The following is a 23,814-nucleotide window of genomic DNA, read 5'->3' as shown; positions in this document are numbered from 1 at the left end:
CAACTATGGTTCCATGAAAAATAATTTTCAAGGTTCTTTACAGTCTAAAAAGGTTCTAAAAGGTTCTAAGTGGAACCAGAAAAAACCCTCTTTTGGAACCATTATTTCTAAGAATGGATGAGAAAATTATGACAAAATTTACATTTTAGGGTTAACTATCCCTTTAAGATGGATTTTCCCACAGGGGAAAGTTATGGATGTAAAAGGAGATAAATGCATGTGTGCACTACTGGGACTTCCACTAGGTAACACCTGGAAAAGAAATCGCTACTCGCATGCACCATGTTTAGAAACGCTCTCTGTATGTCAGGTCAACATACACAGACTGTTGATTTCTTGTCGTGCTTCAGTGGCTGCACTGACTGCTGACTTTGGCCAAGCAATGTCACCTTGCGAGGTCACAGAGCATAACAAATCCTCATCCTCACCAGGGCTCAGAGGAGGCACAGAAGATGGCCTGGGTCTCTGATGCACATGGCCATATGCTATCTGTTCACATCCTCTGCTGCTTCTAAAGCACAGGAAGATCTGTCAAGGAAAATCCATGTAGCATTATATACAGTCAAATTAGTTAAATTACAAAGCATATTGACAGGGGAGACTGGATGTTGATCTTGATCATCATCATGACAGCATGAGTTCTCATAGCCATATGTTGTCTAAGGCAAGACGAGTGAATTTGACCACATCTGTGAGTGTGTCCTTAGCATCTGCTTTTTAAATTTGCCTGTCAGTTTAGCCTTAAGGTTCATCTGTCAAATGACCTGAAAGACTCAAGGCGTACAACCTTGATGTGTAGGAATCTCTTGGATCAAAAGATGCTTCATGAGAACCATCCAAGTGGGGCCTGATGAACATTTCAGTGTAAAATATTTCTTAATAGCTTCTTTTGTATTGCATCTTTGTGTCACTGGCACCACAAAATTCCACAAGGTAGTCAGTCAGTTGGAATTTGTGATTCATCTTAGTTCTCAGTTATACAGATATTGCACACCGAGGTCAAATTTTTTGGAATAGCAATCGCATTTGATTCGGTTCAGCTAATAAACTGCCAGCAGAATTGAACCCTGAAGAATGAAACATTTGCCTTTCTGTGTGTGTGTCACAAAATAAATCCTACAGTTTTTGAACAGGCAAAGTGATCACTGGATAAACAACACACTTAAATAGTTGAACATACACTTAAATTGTTGATTACAGTCAGCTCATTTGCAAAATTAGGTGTGGGTCTATGATAAGTCTTAATTAGAAGAGGATTGTGCTGCTTAAATGTGAAACGTCTCTATTCCTTCTGTTCTCAGTTCAGGCTCATACAGATCTCACGCTCAGACTATGACAAAAGCAATTAGCTGCAACAGTAAATAACACTTATCCCTCAACCTACACAGTTGTATCCATCAACCAGATGCTGCCTCTTAGACTGTGTGTAGGCAGGCCAGGATGTAAATCTCAGTGGTCAGTGCAGAAGATGATTTGCTGGGGAGGAATAGATTTACAGCATGCAGGTGGGCAAGTGTGTTAGTGTAATCTGTCCCTGGAGTGCTCCAAAGTGATGAGAGAGGGGAAACACCCTCACTGGACTGTCCTCAGCAATATTAGCATTGCTTCAGATATTTAACATCTACTCTCACACCCACCCACGTATGAAGTACACTACACTGTAAAAAATGATCGTGGTTTTAATGGTAAAAGACTGTAAAAATGCCACAGTAAAAACCTGTTAAATGATTAACAGTAAGTTTTCTTACTATATACGGTGAATAACTTTAATAGATCTAACCTTTGTTTTCGAGAAAATAGCCTCAGAGTTGACACTCATAGACTGTGTCTGAAACCACACCCTAAACCCTCATTCACTAGTTCCTACATTAGTTCACTATATAGTCCACTAGACAGAGTGATTGAGAACATATGAGTGAATTCAGACACTGATGAGCACCTGCTGTTTACAAACACAATCACTGAAGGAAAGAACAAGAAACCAAACTACAACTGACATACAGCCACAGCCTTAAATGAAATCAACTGAAATAAAACAGCAGAATATGATTAAACAACTCCACAAACAGCATCACCAGCTCCACCAGTTTGACCTCATTTCTCTCATATATCTACAAATTAACAGAGGTTTATATTTTATTTCAAATGTTTTGTTTGACCTCATAATTTTGGTGATCGGTGTTTGCTTTAGTTATGCTCTTGACCCTTAACTCTTCAATGGCAGTTTTTTGGCTGTTATAACTGTGTTTGTGATGCATATTTCTATGATGAGAAAAGCCAAGAGAAATTATTACGTAGTTTTGATTAACTGCTGATGGTCATCACCAACTAATGACCTGATTCACTGATCTTAGTTAGTGTCAAATGATATGGGTGATTTGTAATTAATTTCATATCATTTATGGTAGTATTACTCTACAAGATAAGTTGACAAACCATTATGAAAGAATTTTAAAAGATTTTATGCACAAAACCTTAAGAGCTACAGCACCATTTAGACACACAGACAATCAGCACATGAACCTCAACAATGGTGACTATTAATAATAAAAAAAAAACAATTCATGCCGCAAAGCATGCTGGGTGCCAGTACAAAACTCCCAGCATGCATTGCAGCATGAATAAATTATGCAGCTGAATGTTCTTACCATTTTCTTTATTTGCTTTTATTTTGGTGTTGTTTTGGTTGTGACTTCTCAATAGACTGTTTTGTGATGTTCAGAGTTGAACCAATTTTTTTGTTGTTGTTATAATTAGTTTTTTATCATTTTTGATTGTCACCAGTTTGGAGTTTGGAGATTCATACGCTGATTGTTGATGTCTGTGTGCGTCTCAATACATTTTTTTGTGCATATTGTGCTTAGAACCGTTTCACAACATTTGATTGCTGTAGTATCAGTGGTGCAATTTAAGTGTATTAACATATCACATATTTAATAACAGATTAAACACTGGGTAAGATCAGTGAACTAGATTAGATCACGATGGTTCTGACACCACAAACATCTGCATCATCTGACCATAGACTTAACTGTGTTTATTAAGTACAGTTTTTAAAGCAAGAAAATGCAATTAAAGCAACCAAATAAAAACTAACTTTAAAAAGTCACGGTTCAAGAGCCCAACTAAAGCAACCACTGATCGCCAATACGGTGACTTCAAATGAAAGTACAACACCTAAAAGAGCTAGACAGAAATAAAGTCAAAGTGTTTTGTAATAAGAAGCTGGTGATGCTGTTTGTGGAGTTGTTTAATCACTCTCTTCTGAGATCTTGAGAGATTTAATGTGCTTTATTTCAGTTGATTTAATCTTTGGCTTTGGCTGTAAGTTGTGTTTCTCTGCTCTTGTTTCTCTTTCCTTCAGTGATTCTACTTATTAACAGCAGCTGTTCATCACTAAATCTCAATCCTCATTTAATTAGTCACTTCTTTCTCTCATTAACTTCAGTGTTACTTCAACACTATGTAGTGTGGACATATAAGTGCTCTTTAAAACCGAGGATTTTGCTGCAGGAGTAAAGGGGTTAAATGTGTGAGATGAAAAAAAATAATACACAAATGTAATTTTAACAGAAATACACCGTGAATTAAAAAAAACAGTAGATTACTGGCAACCACAGCTGCCCGTATTTCACCGTAAAATCAAGAAAAAAAACAGCAAAATACTGTAAAACCTAACAGTCAACTTCCTGTTGTGTTTTGTGGGTCACCATTGTGTTGGAGAGTAGAACCTGTGTTTAAGTCAAGGACGGACAGAGAAACACTGATGTTATGCTGCATGTTGCTTTATTTAAAGGCAGTAACTGTGTTGTTACTGATGCAGTGAGAGTCTCTTTGTTAACTTTAAACACACATGCCACAGCCATATCACCCTGCAGCCCAAGACCAGTTGCTCACTGAAGCTAAGCAGGGTTGAGCCTGGTCAGTACCTGAATGGGAGACCTCCGGTGAAAAACTAGGTTGCTGTTGGAAGAGGTGTTAGTGAGGACAGCAGGGGGTGCTCACCCTGTGGTCTGTGTGGGTCCTAACGTCCCGGTATAGTGACGGGGACACTATACTGTCAAAAAGCACCATCTTTCGGATGAGACGTTAAACCGAGGTCCTGACTCTCTGTGGTCATTAAAAATCCCATGGCACTTCTCGTAAAGAGTAGGGGTGTAACCCCGGTGTCCTGGCCAAATTCCCTCCACTGGGCCTTGTCTATCATGGCCTCCTAATAATCCCCATACACTTGATTGGCTCTATGACTCTCTCTCCTCTCCACCTGTAGCTGGTGTGTGGTGAGCGCACTGGCGCCGTTGTGCTGTGGCTGCCGTCGCATCATCCAAGTGGATGCTGCACACTGGCGATGGTAGAGGAGAGACCCCCCCACATGATTGTAAAGTGCTTTGGGTGTATAGCAATACACAATAAAGCGCTATATAAATGCATCATTCATTCATTCATTCATTCATGTGTGCTGCTGTTATCTGCAAGATATTTGAGTTGAACTGATGCTTTTATTGACTTTGCATAAATTGGTAGGTTTTTCTTCATGTACTTAAGCAAAATAGTTCTCAGTACCTTTATGCTCACTTTACTTAAACATTATAAATAGTAGTTTATAAACAAATGGCAGTTGGACAATTTAAGTGAAGTCAGTTTCTGCAAATAAAATGAGTTAACTGAAAAGTTTGTATATTAACATTGTATCAGTTAATGAAATACGTTTTTTCACTGTAAATTTAAACAGTTCTGTAAATCCTAAAATGTTGCTACCGTATTTTTCACGGTAAAATTCTGGCAACCACAGCTGCAGGTATTTTACCGTAAATTTAACAGATTTTGTTTTACAGTGTATAGACCAATCCAGAGGATCACACCTACAAAAAGACTTGCATATCTTGTACAGCTTGGCACAATCAGATGGATTATAACTTCCTGAGCAACAGAAAAGAACCAATGTATATTACATTATCTACATGAAATGGATATTTTCAATTGGTGCCAGTATTTGGAAAGCATAAGCATCTTTATACTTACTGTACAGTAATTAAAAAAAAAATGGGGTAGGTAAGATTTTTTTAATGTTTTTGAAAAATGTCTCTTATGATCAATTGTGAATTATTACAATGTAAAACAACAGTTTTATATTTTAATTTATATGTTAAAATGTAAATTACTCCACAGTGTCACATGATCCTTTAAAAATCATTCTAATTTGCTGATTTTGGTGCTCAAGAAGCATTTCTTATTATCATTGCTGAAAACAGCTGTGCTGCTTAATATTTTTGTGGATAACCTTTTTTCAGGATTCTTTGATGAATGGAAAGTTAAAAAGAACAGCATTTATTTGAAATGAATTTTTAATAAATGTCACATTTTATAAATTTAATGCATGCTTGCTAAATAAAAGTAATACTTTCTTTTTCTTTTCTTTTTTTAATCTTAGTATTGTATATCCATTAGATTAATATCAAATTCTTACAATTCTTAAAATAAAGCTAGTGTCAATAATGGAGGTATACACCAGTCTGCTTTGAGCAAATAATTTATAGAGAGCCCTGTTTATAGAGAATCTTAAAGCTATACTTGTAACTGCATGAATACATTCACTTTTTATTCTCATATATTTCAGTACATTTGCATTTATTTCTAATGTCAGCAGATCTACTTTGTTCTTAATGAACTTGCAATGTTTCAACACCTTAAAGGCATACTTAAAAACATATGGATGTCATTAGACAAAAACCAAGAGGCATTTATTAAAATAAATAGTACTAGCACATTTTAAGAAAAAATATGTAGTTTGAGGTTTGTTTTAAATTATAATATAATAGACAAAAATGAGGACAAAATGTTAAAATTATCAGTACATTTTCTGTTACGTTTACAGGCATTTCCTTCAAGCCCAAAACACACTATGCACTGCATATTACAAACACAGGTAAAACACCAGTGAAACATCCATGCATACAATTCCTTTATAATAACACAGTACAATGGGCCTTTTCTTTTGAGTGTCAAAGTTTAGTTGTCAAACTACACCTGTGGTTAATCTTGAGCTAAACTGACTGAAAAATCATAAATGACCATGAAACCAGCTGATTAAAAGTCATTTTTATAGTAAGAAATGTGAAGTAACTTCTGCAAAAAAAAGTCTAGCAACTTTTGTTCGCAGATGCCACTTAGTTCAACATCTTATCTAATTCAAACATTTAAACTAGGCTTAAATGTCCAAATACTTTTAATGGCCACTGCACATTTTCAACTTATAACTTTTTTTATTTCCATCCTCAATCACAAAGCAAAAAGTGTCGAACCAGATAATTAGGGCAAAGTTACTATTTTTACAACACAAAAGCAAAGCACAATGCACTTTCTGTTAGCGCACCTCTCAGTGAAAGATGACAGCTTGTTAAGGTCTTGTTCTGGACACCCACGGAGCCATTATAGTGCCACTGCAGATTAGAATGTGTCCCTATAGTGAGTGGAAGCAAATATGAATCAGCATGACATTGCAGTGCATGCATGTACACATGAACAAACATTGCCATGATAGAACACAAGCCAGTATAAGGTGGGCCGCCATTACCGTAGTGATTCAGACCCAAGTGTACTTCAGCAGAACTACAGGTAATCTGCGTTATTAATCTTCATTACACTAACAATGGATGTGAGGGTACAGCACAGCGAGAGCACAGAAACAGCGCAGCAAACTACAATGACAGGATGCGCAGTTATATTCCTCGCATACCCAACACTTATCATTCCGAATCTCTGTGACAGCAACTTTCCCAAAAAGACAGATCATTCTCCTGAATGCTTCGAGTTGCTGTGAATATTTTCTGGGCCACGGGGGCTGCTGCTAATGAATGGACTTCATGCGCAAGTTGTCCAGCCAAAGCATGTGTTTGAAGAGATAACCAGCGCCGTATCAGCAGGAGGGGTAAAAAAATACTCATGCATTTTTCTCATCTCTCGCTAGTTCATACTCACAAATCTGCTCTTTGTAAGCAAGTGTGTGTGAGGTCTCATCCAGGTTGGCTGAACCAGTGTGACCGTATTGTGCTAGTATTTTTGAATCATGTGATAAAAATGGTCATGTGTAAGACTTTTTGGTTTCAAAAGGTCATATTTTTATGTATATGTGATATAGACAGACAAGCCGTGGGTCTTAGCCGTGCCTGGCACTGCTGTAGAGAGGGATTACGCTCATAAACTCATCAGATAAGGATTACCAGTCTGGCATGGATCTGCCCAGCTAATGACCCAGGTCCAGAGTGGCATTACACAGTATTACAACACTACTGCATGCTTCAGTTCACTCACACAGGCCACTTGCCCCAAAACAATCATCCCAGTTCAGCTTTACACTTACCAAAGGAAAAGTCCAACCATATTTTCTTTGGCATGCCTACTCACTATAACACTTCAATACTATGATCCACTTATCCTATAAACACCAGTGATGTGATGAACAGTAGGAGAAAAAAACCATCCTGGAAGAGCAGCATATATACTGCCAAAGCATCCTGTCATGTTAACCTGTACGAGAAGAGCTGTTTCATTCAATGCCTTTTCTCATTGCCTTGTCAAATGATCATTACAGTTTCGAGGTGTCATATTTCTAGCTTGATATATTCAGCTGTGACATTAAAGGGAGAACCAAAGTGAGTAAATGATGACAGTTGATAAAATGAAAAAAGTTATTACTGGAAGATCACAAAATTTCATTAGGTAGATAGATAGCAAGGATGCATTTAATTGAACAATGTGACAGTAAAGACATTTACATTGTTAAAAAAATTCTAGGATCACGTAACACTGAGGACTACAATAACGAAAATTGAGCTTTGTGGAAATGAATTGCATTTTAAAATATTACTATAGAAAACAGCTATTTTAAATGGTAATAATATTTCACAGCATTATTTCACTGTTTGTACTGTATTTTGTTGGTCAAATAAATGCATCTTTCAAAAACATAAAAAAATATCCTATGGACCCAATGTTTAAACAGTAGTGTATCTTTTTCTACATTTTAAAGGGGTAGTTCCAAATTGTGACATCATTTAGAAAGTCATTCTAAACCTGACTTTCAAAATAAAAAATAAATAAAAAAAATAACCAAAAGTTTCCAAATGTTCCAAGTTTTTTGAAGCCTTATGACAGTTTTTGAGGAACAGATTTACATTTGCAATTATTCACTAAGAAATTAGATAACTGTAGCTTAAACAGCTATAAATATATCTTTCTGAGTTTCACAGAAAAAAGAAAGTCATATGGGTGACATAAGGGTGAGTAAATGATGACAGAAATTTCATTTTTGGGTGCACTGTCCATTTAAACAATGACAGAAGCCATTTGTTTAGAAGAATAATGATCTAATTTAGAACTAATGTACTGCCAAGCCGGTCCTCATTGTGAACTTCTCAAATGCAGGAAACGCAGACGAAACAGCAGATCTTTATTTTTTTTGTGACATCTAGACAACCTCTGCCAATATCAGAGGACAAAATTCTCCTCTGCCGCTCAGACAGGAGGGAACATAATGAGGGTCTCAGGGGCATTATTAATATTGGATTGGGAGACGGCCCGGGTGGAATACCACTTGAATCATACTCATTCTGATTCAGCTCTGAAAGCAGGTTGAATGTGCCGGCAGTGATTAGAGTGCAACAGAACAGTCTGTTCCACATCTCATTTCTCGCCTTCTCTCTTCTCTATCGCTTGCTTTCTCTCTCCTGCTTTTGCTTCTTTCTACCTGATGGATGGCAGGTGCATGTGTAGGAGTACTCATGCTATTCTGGAACTTCTGTCTCCCCCACTTTGTAGACCCTCTACTGGGGAAGCACATCTGCATGAGCAAAATGTTGCTCATTGCATATGACGTTGCTAAAAAGAACATTATTTTGTGTATTTGGTACAATGCAATGTGTTTATGTGGTTTAGGGTTCAAAAAACACATTATTTTCCACACACTGTACATTATTGTTACTGCTCTATGCTCCGCCTTTCTGAAACGCGTCGATTTTTACAAAGAAAAGCGAGGTGTGCTCTGATTGGCCAGCTATCCAGTGCGTTGTGATTGGCCGAATACCTCAAGCGTGAGACGGAAATGTTACGCCCCTTACCATATTGTGATGCCGTGTCCCGGCACGATGACACAAAAACAATAAAACCCATTATAAACAAGCCATTCGTTGCATCCAGTGGGTGTCAGGGTTCTGTCACTTCGGTCTAGTTTATTCATGGTTTTGTGACGGAGCTCTGGCGCTCTCTCGTCTATGTGCTCTGCTTCATGTTGGGGCATGGTGTTCGGATCCCGGCACTCTTGTCTTGTTCAGACTCAGTTCTGGTTTCGTGTCGGGGTTCGGACACTCACGCTCCAGGTTTGTTCTTGCTGTAGGAGTGTGCGGTCTCGAGTTCGCTCGGGCTGTGCGCTCTTCTGTGAGTGTTGTGTGTTTTGTTCAGCACGCGGTTCAGTTTCGGCCTGCTTTTTCGTTGTGTTGTTGCATGCAGCTCGTTCTTCGGCTGCGTGCAACACAGAACAAGACAAAACAAGAGAAAGCACGCAGCCGAAGAACGAGCTGCATGCAACAATACAACGAAAAGAAACTGAACCGCGTGCTGAACAAAAAGCTTGTGTTTTTTTCACTGGCTGCGTGCTTTCATGATATCATGATTTGTGAACATGCAGCTTATGAGTCTCCTCATTAGCTGCATGTTCATGTCCTGTTTTGCACATGGCTAGTGATTTTGTTTTGCTGGCCATGTGCTTGTGTTTTTGTTTTGTGTGAGCACATGGCTTGTCTTGTTTGGTTCTATGTGCCATGTGCTCTCATGTCAATTGTCTTGACCCCACCCACCTTGTTTCCTGATTATTGATTAATTTGCCCCACCTGTGTTATCTCGTTACCCTCATCATTTGCTCCCTTTATAATCTCCTTGTGTTTGCAGTCCTGTGCCGGTTCGTCGTCGATGTTACCTTGTTTGAAGTCCTGTCCTACCTTGCCTTGCCTGTTTTTTTTGTTGTTGTTGTTTATTTCATTTTTTTGTATTAATAAAGCCCTTTTGCCTCCTGCAATTGAGTCTTTGCTCTATCCCTTCACCCACACCTGACAGTGGGGACATAATTACTGATGATAATAACTTATACTGTCTTTTTACGCTTTGAGTTGCATCTCGCCGTGTAAACATTACCATGTCTGCATTTGTGATCAGAGAAACGACAAACAACAAGTGCTACTCTACACAGCTCAAAACTCATATTTGAATAGTCAGTGCCAAATTTTTTAAATAAAAGAACGTACTTACAGGCTGTGAGTCAGAATCGCCAGACTGCCCTTGCAAAGTTGGAATTGCCCCACTTTATAGAAACAGCCTTTGTGCAAACCAGCTTTGTAGGCTACTCTTCCAGGTTCAGAAAACAGTCCTCCGTAAAATGCGCTGCACACACTCTAAAATCTGGGTTGAACTGTTCTGGAACAGTGTTGTAAATACAACTTAACCACTGATTTCTAGTTGTGTCCTCTTTTGGAAGCCCAAACAAAGTACTTTCGCTTTCACAACGAAACACACAGCATCTCCAGGACATGGCGCCGGCGGCAGCTACAATACTACAGCGAGAATAAAAATCACGCCCTCTTTCTTTGTGTATACATTTGGACGGTGTTTTGCAAATCTTCCCACACTGTGACGAAGACATGTGGGGGCGTGTTTGAATGAGCCGTTTTAGGAGGGCGTGGTGGAGTCTTAACTTCTATAAAGAATATCTCTTTGGTTTTGAGACTTTAGTCTTTGCAACTTCAGGGATCTTATCTATGCACAATCAGCTTGTAACACTCCAAAGAGAAAGGAAAACTTGAAATCGCATCATATGACCCCTTTAAGAGCTTTTCTGCATTCATTTTGCTTTGCTTCCTTTATTTTCAAACTATAAGGAAAGTGAAGTGACATACATAAGTGAAGTGAAGTGACATACGGCCAAGTATGGTGACCCATACTCAGAATTCGTGCTCTGCGTTTAACCCATCCAACGTGCAGACACACAGCAGTGAACACACACACACCGTGAACACACACCCGGAGCAGTGGGCAGCCATTTATGCTGCGGCACCCAGGGAGCAGTTGGGGGTTCGGTGCCTTGCTCAAGGGCACCTCAGTTGTGGTATTGAGGGTGGAGAGAGCGCTGGACATTCAATCCCCCCACCTACAAACCCTGCCGGCCCGAAACTCAAACCCACAACCTTTGGATTACGATTCTGACTCTCTAACCATTAGGCCAAGACTTCCCCTGGAAAGGAAAGGGTAAATGATCATAGAGTCCTTGTAATAAACTATACATCTCTCTTTCCTAGCGTTTATCCCGCACTGGTGTAGGGTCCGCTGTTTGGCACATCGCTCTCCACTTCTTCAGGTCTCGGGCATCCTCAGGGGCAGCATTGATCTGTTTCATGTCTTGCTTGATCCAGTCCATCCACCTCTTCTTCGGTCGACCTCGTGGACGTCGTCCATCAGGGCTCAGGTGCAATGCTCGTCTGGCAACTGATTCTTCTCCGCTGCGGACGACATTGGCCATACCAATGGATACGTGCTTCCCTCATCTTCTCACTGATTGGGGCCACTCCTAGAATTTTCTGTATGTCCTCATTCCGGACCCGATACAGTCAAGTCAACCAAGCATACGCATCTCCATGCTGTGGAGGGCCTGCTGGTGTTTGGTAGATGCAGGCCAACACTCCGCTCCATAGAGTGCAACTGGCCGCACGATGGTCTTATAGATCTTCACCTTGAGATGGATGGGTACTTGGCGCCACTTTAACCTGGTGACGCTGACACACGCACGTGTGTCTGGGAGGCTGTCACCATCTGCTGCCAAGAGAGTGGAGCCGAGGTATTTAAAACATTTCACTTTCTTCAGGTCTTGACCGTCTACTATAATGGTACCTATGGTTTGTAGGCTGCATTCCATATATTCGGTCTTTGTAAGATTGAGCCGCAGTCCCTTTTCATTCAGCTGATCTTTCCACTGTTGCACTTGGTCATTGAGAGTCTGACGCTCTTCATTTGCGAGTAGAACATCATCAGCATACAGTAGCGTCCACGGGTGTGTTGACTGGATATCTGCCATTGCTGTATCCATACACAGGATGAATAGAAAGGGCTGATCCTTGGTGAACTCCAACGCTAGCGCGGAAAGCTGGCGAGATTCCCACCAGGCAGTGGACTACGCTGACAGTGTCCTGGTAGAGGAGTTGGGTCCATCGGACATAGGCCTCAGGGATCTGATGTGATCAAAGGGCACTCCAGGTCAAATCATGGGGGACCCGATCAAACGCCTTCTCCAAGTCCAGGAACGTCATGTGGACTTTTTAATTTTTCTCTCGGTATTTCTCCACAAGTAGACGGGCAGCATGGATAGCATTGATCATTCCACATCCCTTGGCGAAACCACACTGATTTGGGGTGGTTCTGGCGATACTTTGGAGACGTCCATCAAGTATCCTTTCATAAATTTTCATTGCATGACACAGAAGACGGATAGGTCTATACTTGGTACAGTCACTGGTTGTCCAAGCTTTAGGTGGCTTTTTTTCTGCTATCATCTTATTATAGAGTAATGCCAAGATCTCAGCACCCCGCCGTCCCATTAATTTCCAGACTTCAGCTGGAATATCGTCTGGTCCCGTCGCTTTGCCATTCTTCATTTTCTTGATGGCTGCTAATACCTCAGCTACACTGATTGGTGGGACGGGTCCGGAAATTGGCTCACGGCTGGGAATTGGTGGATGTGGGAACTCTTCACTGGAGATCTGCGAAAAATAGTCACACCATCATTGTAGGATGGCTGGTGTGTCTCGAAGTAGCTGACGGTTTACATCCTTAACATGCACCACCCGGCTAATGGCTTGGGAGGACTTGTGGCAAAAACTAGCAAGGCGGTAGATCTTGTTAACCCCTTCCTGCGTATCCAGTTTGTCATACAGGTCATTGTAGTGTTTTGCCTTGGCTTTTGTTACTGCCAGCTTCGCCACTGATCTAAGATTCTTGTATTGTTGCAAATCCAATAGTTGATCTGTGTGGAGCACCCGCCACTGGAATAGGTCATGAGGTGAGAGGGTCGCTTCTTAAAAAAGGTGTTAGCGATGGCAAAGTTTAAGATGCGGCATCCATTGTCATTTCAGGCTCCAAAACCCTGCCCTCCGTGATACTGCTTGTATACATCCCTTGCTGAGCCAACATGCCCATTTAAATACCCGCCAATCAGGACATGCTCATCTGGTCCCAGTGTTCGGAGGTGGGCGTCAAGGGATTCCCAGAATTCATCTTTCACATCCTCTGGACTGCCAGTTTGGGGGGCATAGCATGATGTAATATAAATGGTGGTTAAACCCATGATTATCTTAACTGAGGTAAGGCGGTCAGAGATATTATCAACCTCAACGACATTGTCCCGGAATTGTTGGCTGATGACCACAGCTATACCATTTTGGGTTGTCTTGATGCCATAGTAGATGATCTTGTATCCCTCACCGATGTCCCTGGCTTTGGCTCCCTTCCATTTTGTCTCCTGAATACATGCAATGTCCACTCGCCGGTTCCTTAGGACGTCTGCTAGTTTGCGGCTGCGCCCCATGAGCGTACCGATGTTAAGTGTGGTCAGTCGGATCTTCTTATTTACTAATTTCTTTAACCTGCCCCGTCCTTGGGAACTATACATAAACTATACATGGTGTGGTGAAATTAGAAAAGGTCATAATAGTAACTGTTTGACAGTCCTGTCACGGGTAGGAGGAGCCCAGTAATGAATAACATTTAAATGCATTCAAATATGGTGCAGCAAAAGATGTTATGATGCTATTAGAATTAGACAGTGAGATTTGAGACCAAAGGAGGAAGAGACGATTTTTCTGTCTGTTCTTCATTGATCTCATCACTTCAGAAGACCTGGAATATAAATAATATAGATTATTTTAATGGTAATTTTTGTCTTTTTTTTTTAAGATTAAGAGTTCCATCTACTAATTTCATAGAATAGAGCATCAAAATTTACTTGGACTGACATGAGGATGAGTAAATAATTACAGAATTTTATTTTGGGGTGAACTATCCCTTTAAAGAGATTCTGTCTACAGCACATAATTCATTTAAAATAAAGAGAGGATTTGTTCGAAATGTTTGGTAAAGATGCAGAAGGGATTTGACTATACCGCAGCTCATTTCATGACTCCAATTACCACAAACCTCTTTTTGCCACACAGAACTCAACATGCACTTCTACACAAAGAGGTGTGTGGTAATTTAGAATTTCACTCTTTACTCTTGCGTGTAGTGCCAAAATCTCAGTGATACTAGACCAATTATATAGAATTGATCTCATTTCCACTGTTGTAGACTGCACAGTAGACATTAGGCCAATTCTGTGATAACGTTTAAAGGGGATCATTCATTTATCCCCCACCCACCCCTTCTCTGACGGCCATTTTGCAGTTTTAAAGCAGCGAGAGGAAATCCCGCCATAAATGCTGATTAATATCTGCTCCATTCATTATAAGTCAAAGTGTTTTGCTGTTTTTCCCCCAATAGCGGCGGTGGAATCTGCAGCCCTCTCAGGTGTGATGAATTGGTGGTGTCCTTGGCACAGTTCATTTGCAATCCATTACAGCGCATTAGCTTTGTGTCAGAGATGAACCCAAACACCATGCATCACTAAAGTGAGGGGATGCGATCAGATACCCCAACTTACACCCACATACCATCGACTTGCAAAGCACGTTTGAATTTCAATTGGTCTTTTATAAAGTATGCTGAAAATAGGCCAGAACTGTTTAAAGGAATTGTGAAATGTATAGAATAAAAACTGGGAAAAAAGTCACTAATTTATAGCTTAGATCTCAGTTATACTTTGTCTATCACCTTTGTCTTTAGGAAAAGTATGATATAATTTTTGACACAGAGAAAAGTATATAGTTTAGAGAGAGAGTACACCAAATATACTTTATACACTACCATCAGGGGTGTGAAGTAACGAATTATAAATACTCACGTTATAGTAATTAAGTAGTTTGTATCAGTAATTGTACTTTGAGTAGTTTAAAAATTGTACTTTTACTTGAGTACATTTTAAGTGATGTATCGGTACTTTTACTCCGCTATTTTCCTCCGTTTGTAGTCATTACATGCTTATTTTAATTTTATTTTTATACATTAACGTGACTGGATAGAGAGATAGTAATCGGTGTCGTGGCTTTTGTCAAATCAAATTGTGCATAGAAAACTTTATCATGGCTGCTGGAAGTGCATTCTTCAAGCATCAATTCAGTCGCAATTCATTCATTCATTCATTCATTCACTGTAAAACAATTTGTGGCGTTAATACACTGCATCTGTGTCAGCGCGTGATGTAATAAAACTGCAGCTCATTAACTTTTTTTTTTATCCACTTTATACAATCCGCCTTCATTTAGCAAGTGCACTTGCGCATAAACAATTTTCAAGTTCAACACTTTTTTTCCATTTAGTTGTGGATGCTGCTGATTCACCGAGACCGCCGCGGCTCAGCAAAGAGACGTGCGTTTGTGTTTCTTTTGAAAAAGTTTCCCCAGAAATAATTTTAATGCATTTTTCCTTACAAATAGTTTTATCAACATAACAATTCGAGTAAATGTGTAAAAGGTATGGCATTTATGTTAAAATTGTAACATAAATTATCAAGTTTAGTTCTTATTTCTTTATTGCAAAACGCTAAAACTGGCACCATTTTGGAGAGAAATGGGCTCTCATTTTAACCCATATCATGGTGTGTGATGCTGATCTATGAGTTTCTAATGGTGATTGTATTTGCACTATTACTTTACTTTTACTTACTTTTGTCATTTAGCAGACGCTTTTGTCCAAAGCGACTTACAAATAAGAAAAAGTAACTAAAACTAAAAAGTTACAACTCTATAAATACTATCTACCCACATATTTAAGAAAATAAAGAAATTAAATAAAATTAACACATGCATATAACAACAACATTTCACGGTAGAGTCGATGGTCTTTACACTCTTTGGTCTTCACACTAAGAGGGCTTCACACGACGACTGCCGCGACCGCTGCCGCGGTATAATAACCTTTATTATACCAAACCAACAAATGATCATTTCAATTCAGCTGGACCCACTTTCCTGTTTATCAACTACAAATGGCCAAGCATGTGCACACACTGACAAGATACACGATACAGTACGAGACCAAACGCGATTTCAGCAACTCTCATCCTAGTAAACAAAATAAGCGTTTCCTAGCAACGGCAAATGCGCTAAACACTGAGACAAGTAAATACACTTACAAGCTGATTTTAAACTTCCGCTGATAGACTGCTTCTCTTAAAGACCACTTCATTACACTGCCTTCTGCTGGCGCTTGAACCCACTTTCCTGTTTATCAACTACAAATGGCCAAGCAAGTGCACACACTGACAAGATACACGATACAGTACGAGACCAAACGCGATTTCAGCAACTCTCATCCTAGTAAACAAAATAAGCGTTATCAATTATCACTATTCTAAACATTAATATTTTATGTGCAACAACAACATACTGTCTCAGTGGCCTTACACATGATTTTAAATCTATTTTTTCAAACTTTATGATTTAAATGGGGATGATTATACTGAGAATAACTTTCCTCTTTTCTTCAACTGAATACAGTTTCCGTGCTATTTTGATGTGTTTTAAAGAGTTGGCAGTCAAAATTAAAACTGCTGGATGATAGATATTCTTCATTCTTTATGACAAACAAGATAATGTGAATTACAGAATGTACAAAAATTTTTAAATGTATAAATTGCAGTGTACAGCGTTTATTATGATGGGATAGAATCCACATCTCAGTACTCACTACTCAATACGCATGAGTACTTTTAAATAGGCTACTCTTTTACTCTTACTCAAGTAGTTTTTTGGACAAGTACTTTTACTGTACTCACACTACATTTTTTGGAAGGTAATGGTATTTAACTTGAGTATATTTTTTCAGTACTCTTTCCACCACTGATATACCATTCAAACATTTTGGGTCAGTTTTATTTTGTTTTGAAAATAGTATTTTATGCTCACCAAGGCTGCATTTATTTGATCAAAAACACAGGACTAACCATAGTAAAAACAGTAATATTTTTAGAATTAATTTTTTTTTATTAGATTTTTCCATTACTTTAGTCCTCAGTGTCACACGATCCTTTGGAAATCATTCTAATATGCTGATTCATGTATAAATAGTGCTCAGCAGATGCTGCTATACACATACATATTATATGTGTGTGTGTTTGTATAGCATCTGCTGAGCACTAGTTTTCTCAGTTTTTGTCTCGTTCATTCATCCATCCATCAATATATAGACAAAATAGTCTGCATATATACTGTTATTGCATTTAACAATTTGTTATATATATATATATTGTGTGTGTGTGTGTGTGTGTGTGTGTGACAATCTCAGCACAGTGTGTGAAATCTCTTGTGACACTCTAAAGGAGACACATGTGAGATTACTTGAGTCTTTTACTCAAGAGAGCAATTTAAGAAACAGAAGACTCCATTTGCTCTTATTGCTCTCATTTTTTATTATTGCCGTTAAATCTCATCGCTGTCAATGGAGAAATTAATGAGATCTTTTTTTCTATCCTATGGGTGAGTCTCACCTTGGAGAAGATCATATGTTAGCACACGCTGCTTAGCGTTTGTTTCGGTCCTGATGTATTACAGGCCTCAAGTGTAATGTTTCATATAGGACAACACTCAGACAGTCCATTAAGATGTCCCTAAACATTACCATGTGTAACATCATGTTCATTCATATATGATCTAATTTCGTGCCATGGGTACTCACATAATGAGTATGTGTCTACTCGTTCAGGCTCTGGCTCTGTGGAGGATGGACTGAGATGTTTCCACCTCTGCAGACTCGCGGTTAGCACCTAGCTGGCGAGGTGCTGACAGTCATGCTCCTCGGTCCAGGCAGGAGCATACAGCCAAATCCACCCCCCTTTGCGGCTGTGTGCTTGGGGGGAGGGAAAGACGCCGTACGGCATTTGCACAGGGAGAACTGTAGAAGAGAAGCAATAATGAAAGTGATTTCTGAAGTTGCACAGTACGTTCTTTAGCATCAATGAGATTACAAAGTGAGTTCATTCTCACAAAAAAAGGAAAAATTCCCAAAAGAAAACATTAGCTCAATCTGTATTTTAGTTTATTAGGTACAGAGCAGCAGGGCTCATTAACTACATTTTATTAGTTGGCTTTCAAGATATGTGCATTGAGCTACACACTGCATTTCCATCTCCCTCCTGAATCTGAAACCACATGACCATTTTAACTGCAGTTAGTTAAATTATGCGCTTGTTTAGCATGAATTACCGAAACTACAATAGGCGCACTATAGTATCTGGTTTCATATAAATATATAGTCATCTTACTCATATTTCCTTTCCTTCTCTAAGTGGGGATCAGGTATAACGGTCCACATTGTGTCTGTATTGATTCCAGCTCTGCTAGGGACTTTGAAGACTATTGATGGGAAGTAAATGGTGCCCTGTGTCTCATTCTGATGGTACGAGTATCTCCTCCCTCCTCGTTTTTTGAGTGTGTGTGTGTGTCCCACATTGTCTTTTTCTCTCGGGTAATAGCACCCAATTCAGTGCTGAAAATTCACACCCAATTTTAGTAGCAATTCTCAAAGCCATTGTATGGTAGTTTGGGTCCAAAGGGGCCAAGCAGTGCTGTGGTTGAGCAGAGCTGCTCAGATGGCTGTGTTTACATCAGGCACCAGTGCTGGCAAAGCCTCCAGTCACAGCAAATGGTGCTGTTGGCTAAACATACTGCTGTCAGGAGACTGCCACTGTCAACTTCATCTGGGAGAATTCAACAAGACCGGCTATCTCAGGGAAGCCAAAGTCTTGCGGTGCACTGTATATTTCAATGTTCAGCATAAAAATCAAGCTTGTATCTTTAGACTGAAGGTTTTCAGAAGAATATCCAAGTGCAGTTTGACCGTACATGACCACCATGATGCCAGGCTGTTGCTGTGTAGTTTCGAAGGCGTTGTGAAGGGTTTTAATGTGATGGTATGAAGATTATCTGAGTGCTTTTGCCTGTTTCTATGTGGTTGCTAATTTCTTAAGGATGTGATTTTTTACAGGTTGTGATTGCTATGGTAGTTTGAGCTTGAACATTTTGTTATTGTAGTATATAAGAGCTCTGAGTGACTTTATTGCATTTTTGTGTGGTTGTAAAAACTTTAGGGTGTTTTTTATGTAGTTGCTAAGCCATTCTAAGTGATTTTAGTGCATTTATGCATTGTTTGTAAGGCTTTTTGGGTGTTTCTGGCATGTTTTAGTGTGGTTTCTTAGGTGTTGCTTGTAGTTATTTTAAAATAATAAACTGACAGAAAAGAATAAGAAACTCATTCATTAATTTGATTGGATGATTGGATAGTAAAATGTGAGTTTTGCATACAAAAATGGAGGCAGAATGTGGTGGTGTAGATTTGTATACATCATCATAACAAAAAAAAGTTTATATTTTACATATGTTTGTGTTTGTGTTATAAGACTATAAGTCCAACAACATGCAATCAGGAGATAAACAGGGTTAATTGGTATGAAGGACACTGATTCAAGTCACTCTGAAAGTAGAAGCAGTTCTGAGTTCATAGAAGGAAATGATGTGCACCTGTTATCATAATTTTGCAGACATGAAATAATTAATGTGTAAAAAGCATTCAGGGCTCCGTATGTGCCAGGACACAAACTTCACAAAACCGCTGACGAGAAGCTTCTCATCTGATGATAACTTCAGGAACAGGTTGCACAAGGTGTCAAAAGAGATTGCTGCTATCACCTCTTTGTGCAGATGTGCCCATAGATAAGTATGCGGTTTGGGTCATGGAGGATGATGATGATGAACTTTCTGTCAGCTGTGTCATTTGTGCCCTCTATTCCCACTTTCCTCTACCCATCTCGGATCTCTGCTGGGTTCTGAACTTGGAATAGGCCATTGTGTGTGTGTGTGTGTGCCTGTGTCTTTTTCTTAGAGTAATAAGGAACAATATGAATTTTTAATGAAGAGCAGCATGGCTCCTCTTTACTCTCTCAGATCGCTTTCCAGGACAAGGAGTCTCTAATCTTCACATTGCCTGTATGTATGTGTATGCATGTGTGAATGCATTCACACGCTAAGGAATCAACACAGACTCGAGCTTAAATTTTAAGTGTGCCATTATACTTTCTCCTATCCCGGTTCAATGCACAGAGTCAGCTATAAGTAAGCCATTCGTATACTGATTTCCTGAAAAGTATAAACACAGTGGCTTAGATGTATAGAGCACAACAAGGTATTTTTCTCCATAGGCAAACACCACAACATTTGCAAATTTGAGAAGTATTTTAAAATTGTAAATGAAAGACAAAAGATATTCAACAAGCACGTAGCGAGAACTGCACATCCCATCATAATGTTATTTCTGTAATGGCAAAGCTGAAACATTCAGTTTTCAGTGTCACATGATCCTTCAGAAATCATTCTAATATGCAGATTTTCTGCTCAAGAAACATTTCTTATTATTATCAATGTTAAAAACAGCTGCGGTAATACATTTTTTCACAAATTTTTAATAAATATAAAGTTCAAAAGATCAGCATTTAGAAATCTTTTGTTATATTATAAATGTCTTTACTGTCACTTTTGATCAATTTAATGCATCCTTGCTGAATCAAAGTATTTAAAAAAAAATCTTACTGACCAAAACTTTTTAACAGGTCACATTTGAAGAGGTCATTGTGCTATAAAAACATCCTGTAAGTTTCAGAACTCAAATCTTTGTTGTTTCTCTAAAAACAGCTTATATTGAAGCCAATCTGCCAAAATGATAGGTTGTGGAATGTGCCACATTATGATGTAATAGTGTGGCTAAACTCCGCCTCCACAGAAGATGATCAATGTCTGCTTCTACATCACTGCCTGTTTAGCCCCGCTCACCGATTCATGCATGTAGTAGGTAAATAATGAGAGTAAATGCAGGACTACGCAGAAATCAAACGATAAACTTTATTTGATGAACTTTATTTTTAATGAAGTTCCAGACCGTGTCAGAAAGAACTTGTTCCTTTGTTCACTTCATTTTACCGCGGGTTCATTTACAAACAAGACACAGTTCGACGTAGGATTTTCAGAAAGATTAAAACAAGGAGATGCTGTGTTGACTATATTGGATCTGACAGTAATGTCGCGACACACAAGTGTGAGTAACTGTTTTTATTACGTAGTCACTATTGCTTTGTCTGTTATTACAGATCTTTTGATATGTATTAAGTTATTTATGAGTTCTTAACCTAAATTACAGCAGCGTCCATCTGAATGTAGGATGGCAAACACAACTATTAGCCATTTATAGCAGTTGGCGTTTACTTCCGAGTCTACAATCCATCACGCCTATTCAAATAGCGTTCTGATGAGAGGGGTTAAAACAGTATAGAAAATAGCCTATTACTTCAAAATTATGATTTTTTGATGTAAAAATCTTGATAACATTATAAATGGACCTCAGAAAACAGTACAAAATAAAAAACAAAGGCAGTTCATGACCTTTTAAAAAAAAATAAAGCAGAAACCAACACTAACGTGTTGCTTCTACTCCCGGTTAGTCAAGCTTTGTCCAGAAGGCTTTATTCATTTTCTCTATAGATTTTTTTTTAACCATTAAGTTTTTTTACCCCACTCTGTTTATTTGAGTTGGACACACATGTCATTATCTGACTCAATGAATACCGATGTGTTAGAACAATTGACTGGGAAACCTGTTTGGAAACAGTCATTATTATTGTTTTAGTGGTGCAGAATCTAGATACTTCCGAAAGGCTTCTGTCAAATCTGTGCTGGGAGATGGATAGGAAGTCAGAGGCAGAAGTAAGAGGGGTCCAGGGACATTGACCTCTGACTGTCCAAAGTGCTTCTACACGCAATGCATCCCTGCTAAGCCCTGCATGAGCCTAATTAAAGCAATTAATCAGCTGAATTAGGCTGAGTTCACACACCGCTCCACCAGCCGCTCCCTTGGGGGCTCTAGTGACCACAGCTAGCGTGGATGCTAAAGCTAAGTGAACTGCTGCTTTTTGGGGTTAAAAGTAATGAGGCACTTTGAGCTAATTTTTTGCAAATCGAACACGAACACATCCGTAGAAATGCCAGGCAGTGTAGTGAAGTGTAGAGCATTGAGTGACAGGCAGCCATCTTGGTTTCATATCTTGCTTTGCTCTCATATTTGCTCATTCTCTCGCAGCCCCACAGCCGTACACACAAACACAGACATGCAACATGCTCTGAGGGTCACAGTGGCGGTGCTAGCAAAACACATTCCCATCTCAATACTCCGTTTGTGTGCGCGTGTGTCTCTGCGTGGCTTAGACATTGTGTCTCTGTGTTTGGAGGGGACCAATGGCAGATGCACTACGTCAAGCTGCTTTGTGTCACTATCAGGAAGTGATCAGATGAGAGGACAGCGTCACGAGTCACAATCTCATAGCAACAGCAAGAAAAGGGACAGAAAGAGGAGGAGTAAGAGGAGGGAGGGGAGAGAGGGAGTGAGGAAGATAGTGTGAGGATGAATTAACACCTTTAACAGCAGCAGCCTATTAAGGCTGCAGAAAAGCAGACAAGCACGAAGAAAGAGAGAGGGAGATTGAGACACAGCGTAATGAAGGAAGAAACATGCATATTGATAGTAGTGAATAAAAAATTCAACGTATTGAAATGCAGCATACATACAGCAGATGTGGGGTGGCTTTTTGCAATGCAACACAGAAATGGCTGAATAATCAGTGTTGTGTCATGTCTTTGCTGCAAAATCAGTACTTTTTTTCTTGGTTTCCAGCAAAAATATGCCTAAAACAAGGTCAATTTAGATTAAATGTTTTAAAGCATTACTATTATTATGTATTAAGATACTAAACTTTTATAAAAATAGTTAAATATTATAAAAAATTATTAAACTCTTATAAAAATAGTTCAATATCATAAGAATTTTAATAATTGTAAGATAATTAAAGTTAAACAAGTTAGAACGTAAAAGGTAACACTTTACAAAAAGGTCCTATTAATTTAATTTGGTTCATGCTTTAATGTTAACAATAAGTAATCGATGTGTTATAGTATTGTTTTATGTTAACTTTGGTTCATGTAAATTTAAGTTTATTGTTAGTTCATACTAGCTCAGGTGTGTAAATATTATTAATAGATACAACTTTTTAATTTAATAAACTATTAGGAAATGTTTAAATTAACATTAACGATAATTAATAAATACTTCAGAAGTTAATTACTTCACTAATGTTAACAAATTACACCTTATTGTAAAGTATTACCACATTAAAACTATTGCATTGTATGATATTGAACTTCTAAAAAAAGTCTAGTATCTTATCTAATATTAAAAGTATTAGAATTATATAAATATAACATTACAGTAGTATAAATATGTACAATTAATACATTAAGATATATTTTTTTAAATCCGAGATTATCATAAAACTTAAACCACTTTTATTTCTTGTATTCATCATAAATCCAACCAAATGTAGTGAGGTTTATTGTTAAAATTAATTGATGTAGGCTTAAAAAAAAACTATTTGCCAATGATTTTAGCAGTATTCATGTAGAAGATTATATGAAATCTAATAATTTCCAGTAAACAAAGAAGGGAAAGAGAGAGTGCAAAAGGGAAACAGGTATGGATAAAAGGAAGTAGGAGAAAGTGGAGTGGAAGAGAGAAAGTGAGGCAGAGGGGAGG

At 38.7% G+C, this 23,814-nt stretch overlaps 1 protein-coding gene across 1 annotated transcript in view; it reads left to right on the top strand.

The window, feature by feature from the left end:
* The window catches only part of LOC306865144 (voltage-dependent calcium channel gamma-2 subunit-like), a gene marked incomplete at both ends in the record, with an annotated part of 76,768 nt that overhangs the window by 917 nt on the left and 52,037 nt on the right, over positions 1-23,814 (top strand). The gene's annotated exons all lie outside the window — the stretch shown is intronic.

Source organism: Barbus barbus (assembly GCF_936440315.1).
Source record: "Barbus barbus genome assembly, chromosome: 4".
Taxonomy (NCBI): domain Eukaryota; kingdom Metazoa; phylum Chordata; class Actinopteri; order Cypriniformes; family Cyprinidae; genus Barbus; species Barbus barbus.
The sequence above is the reverse complement of the archived record's forward strand: the minus strand, read 5'-3'. Positions and strand labels throughout refer to the sequence as shown.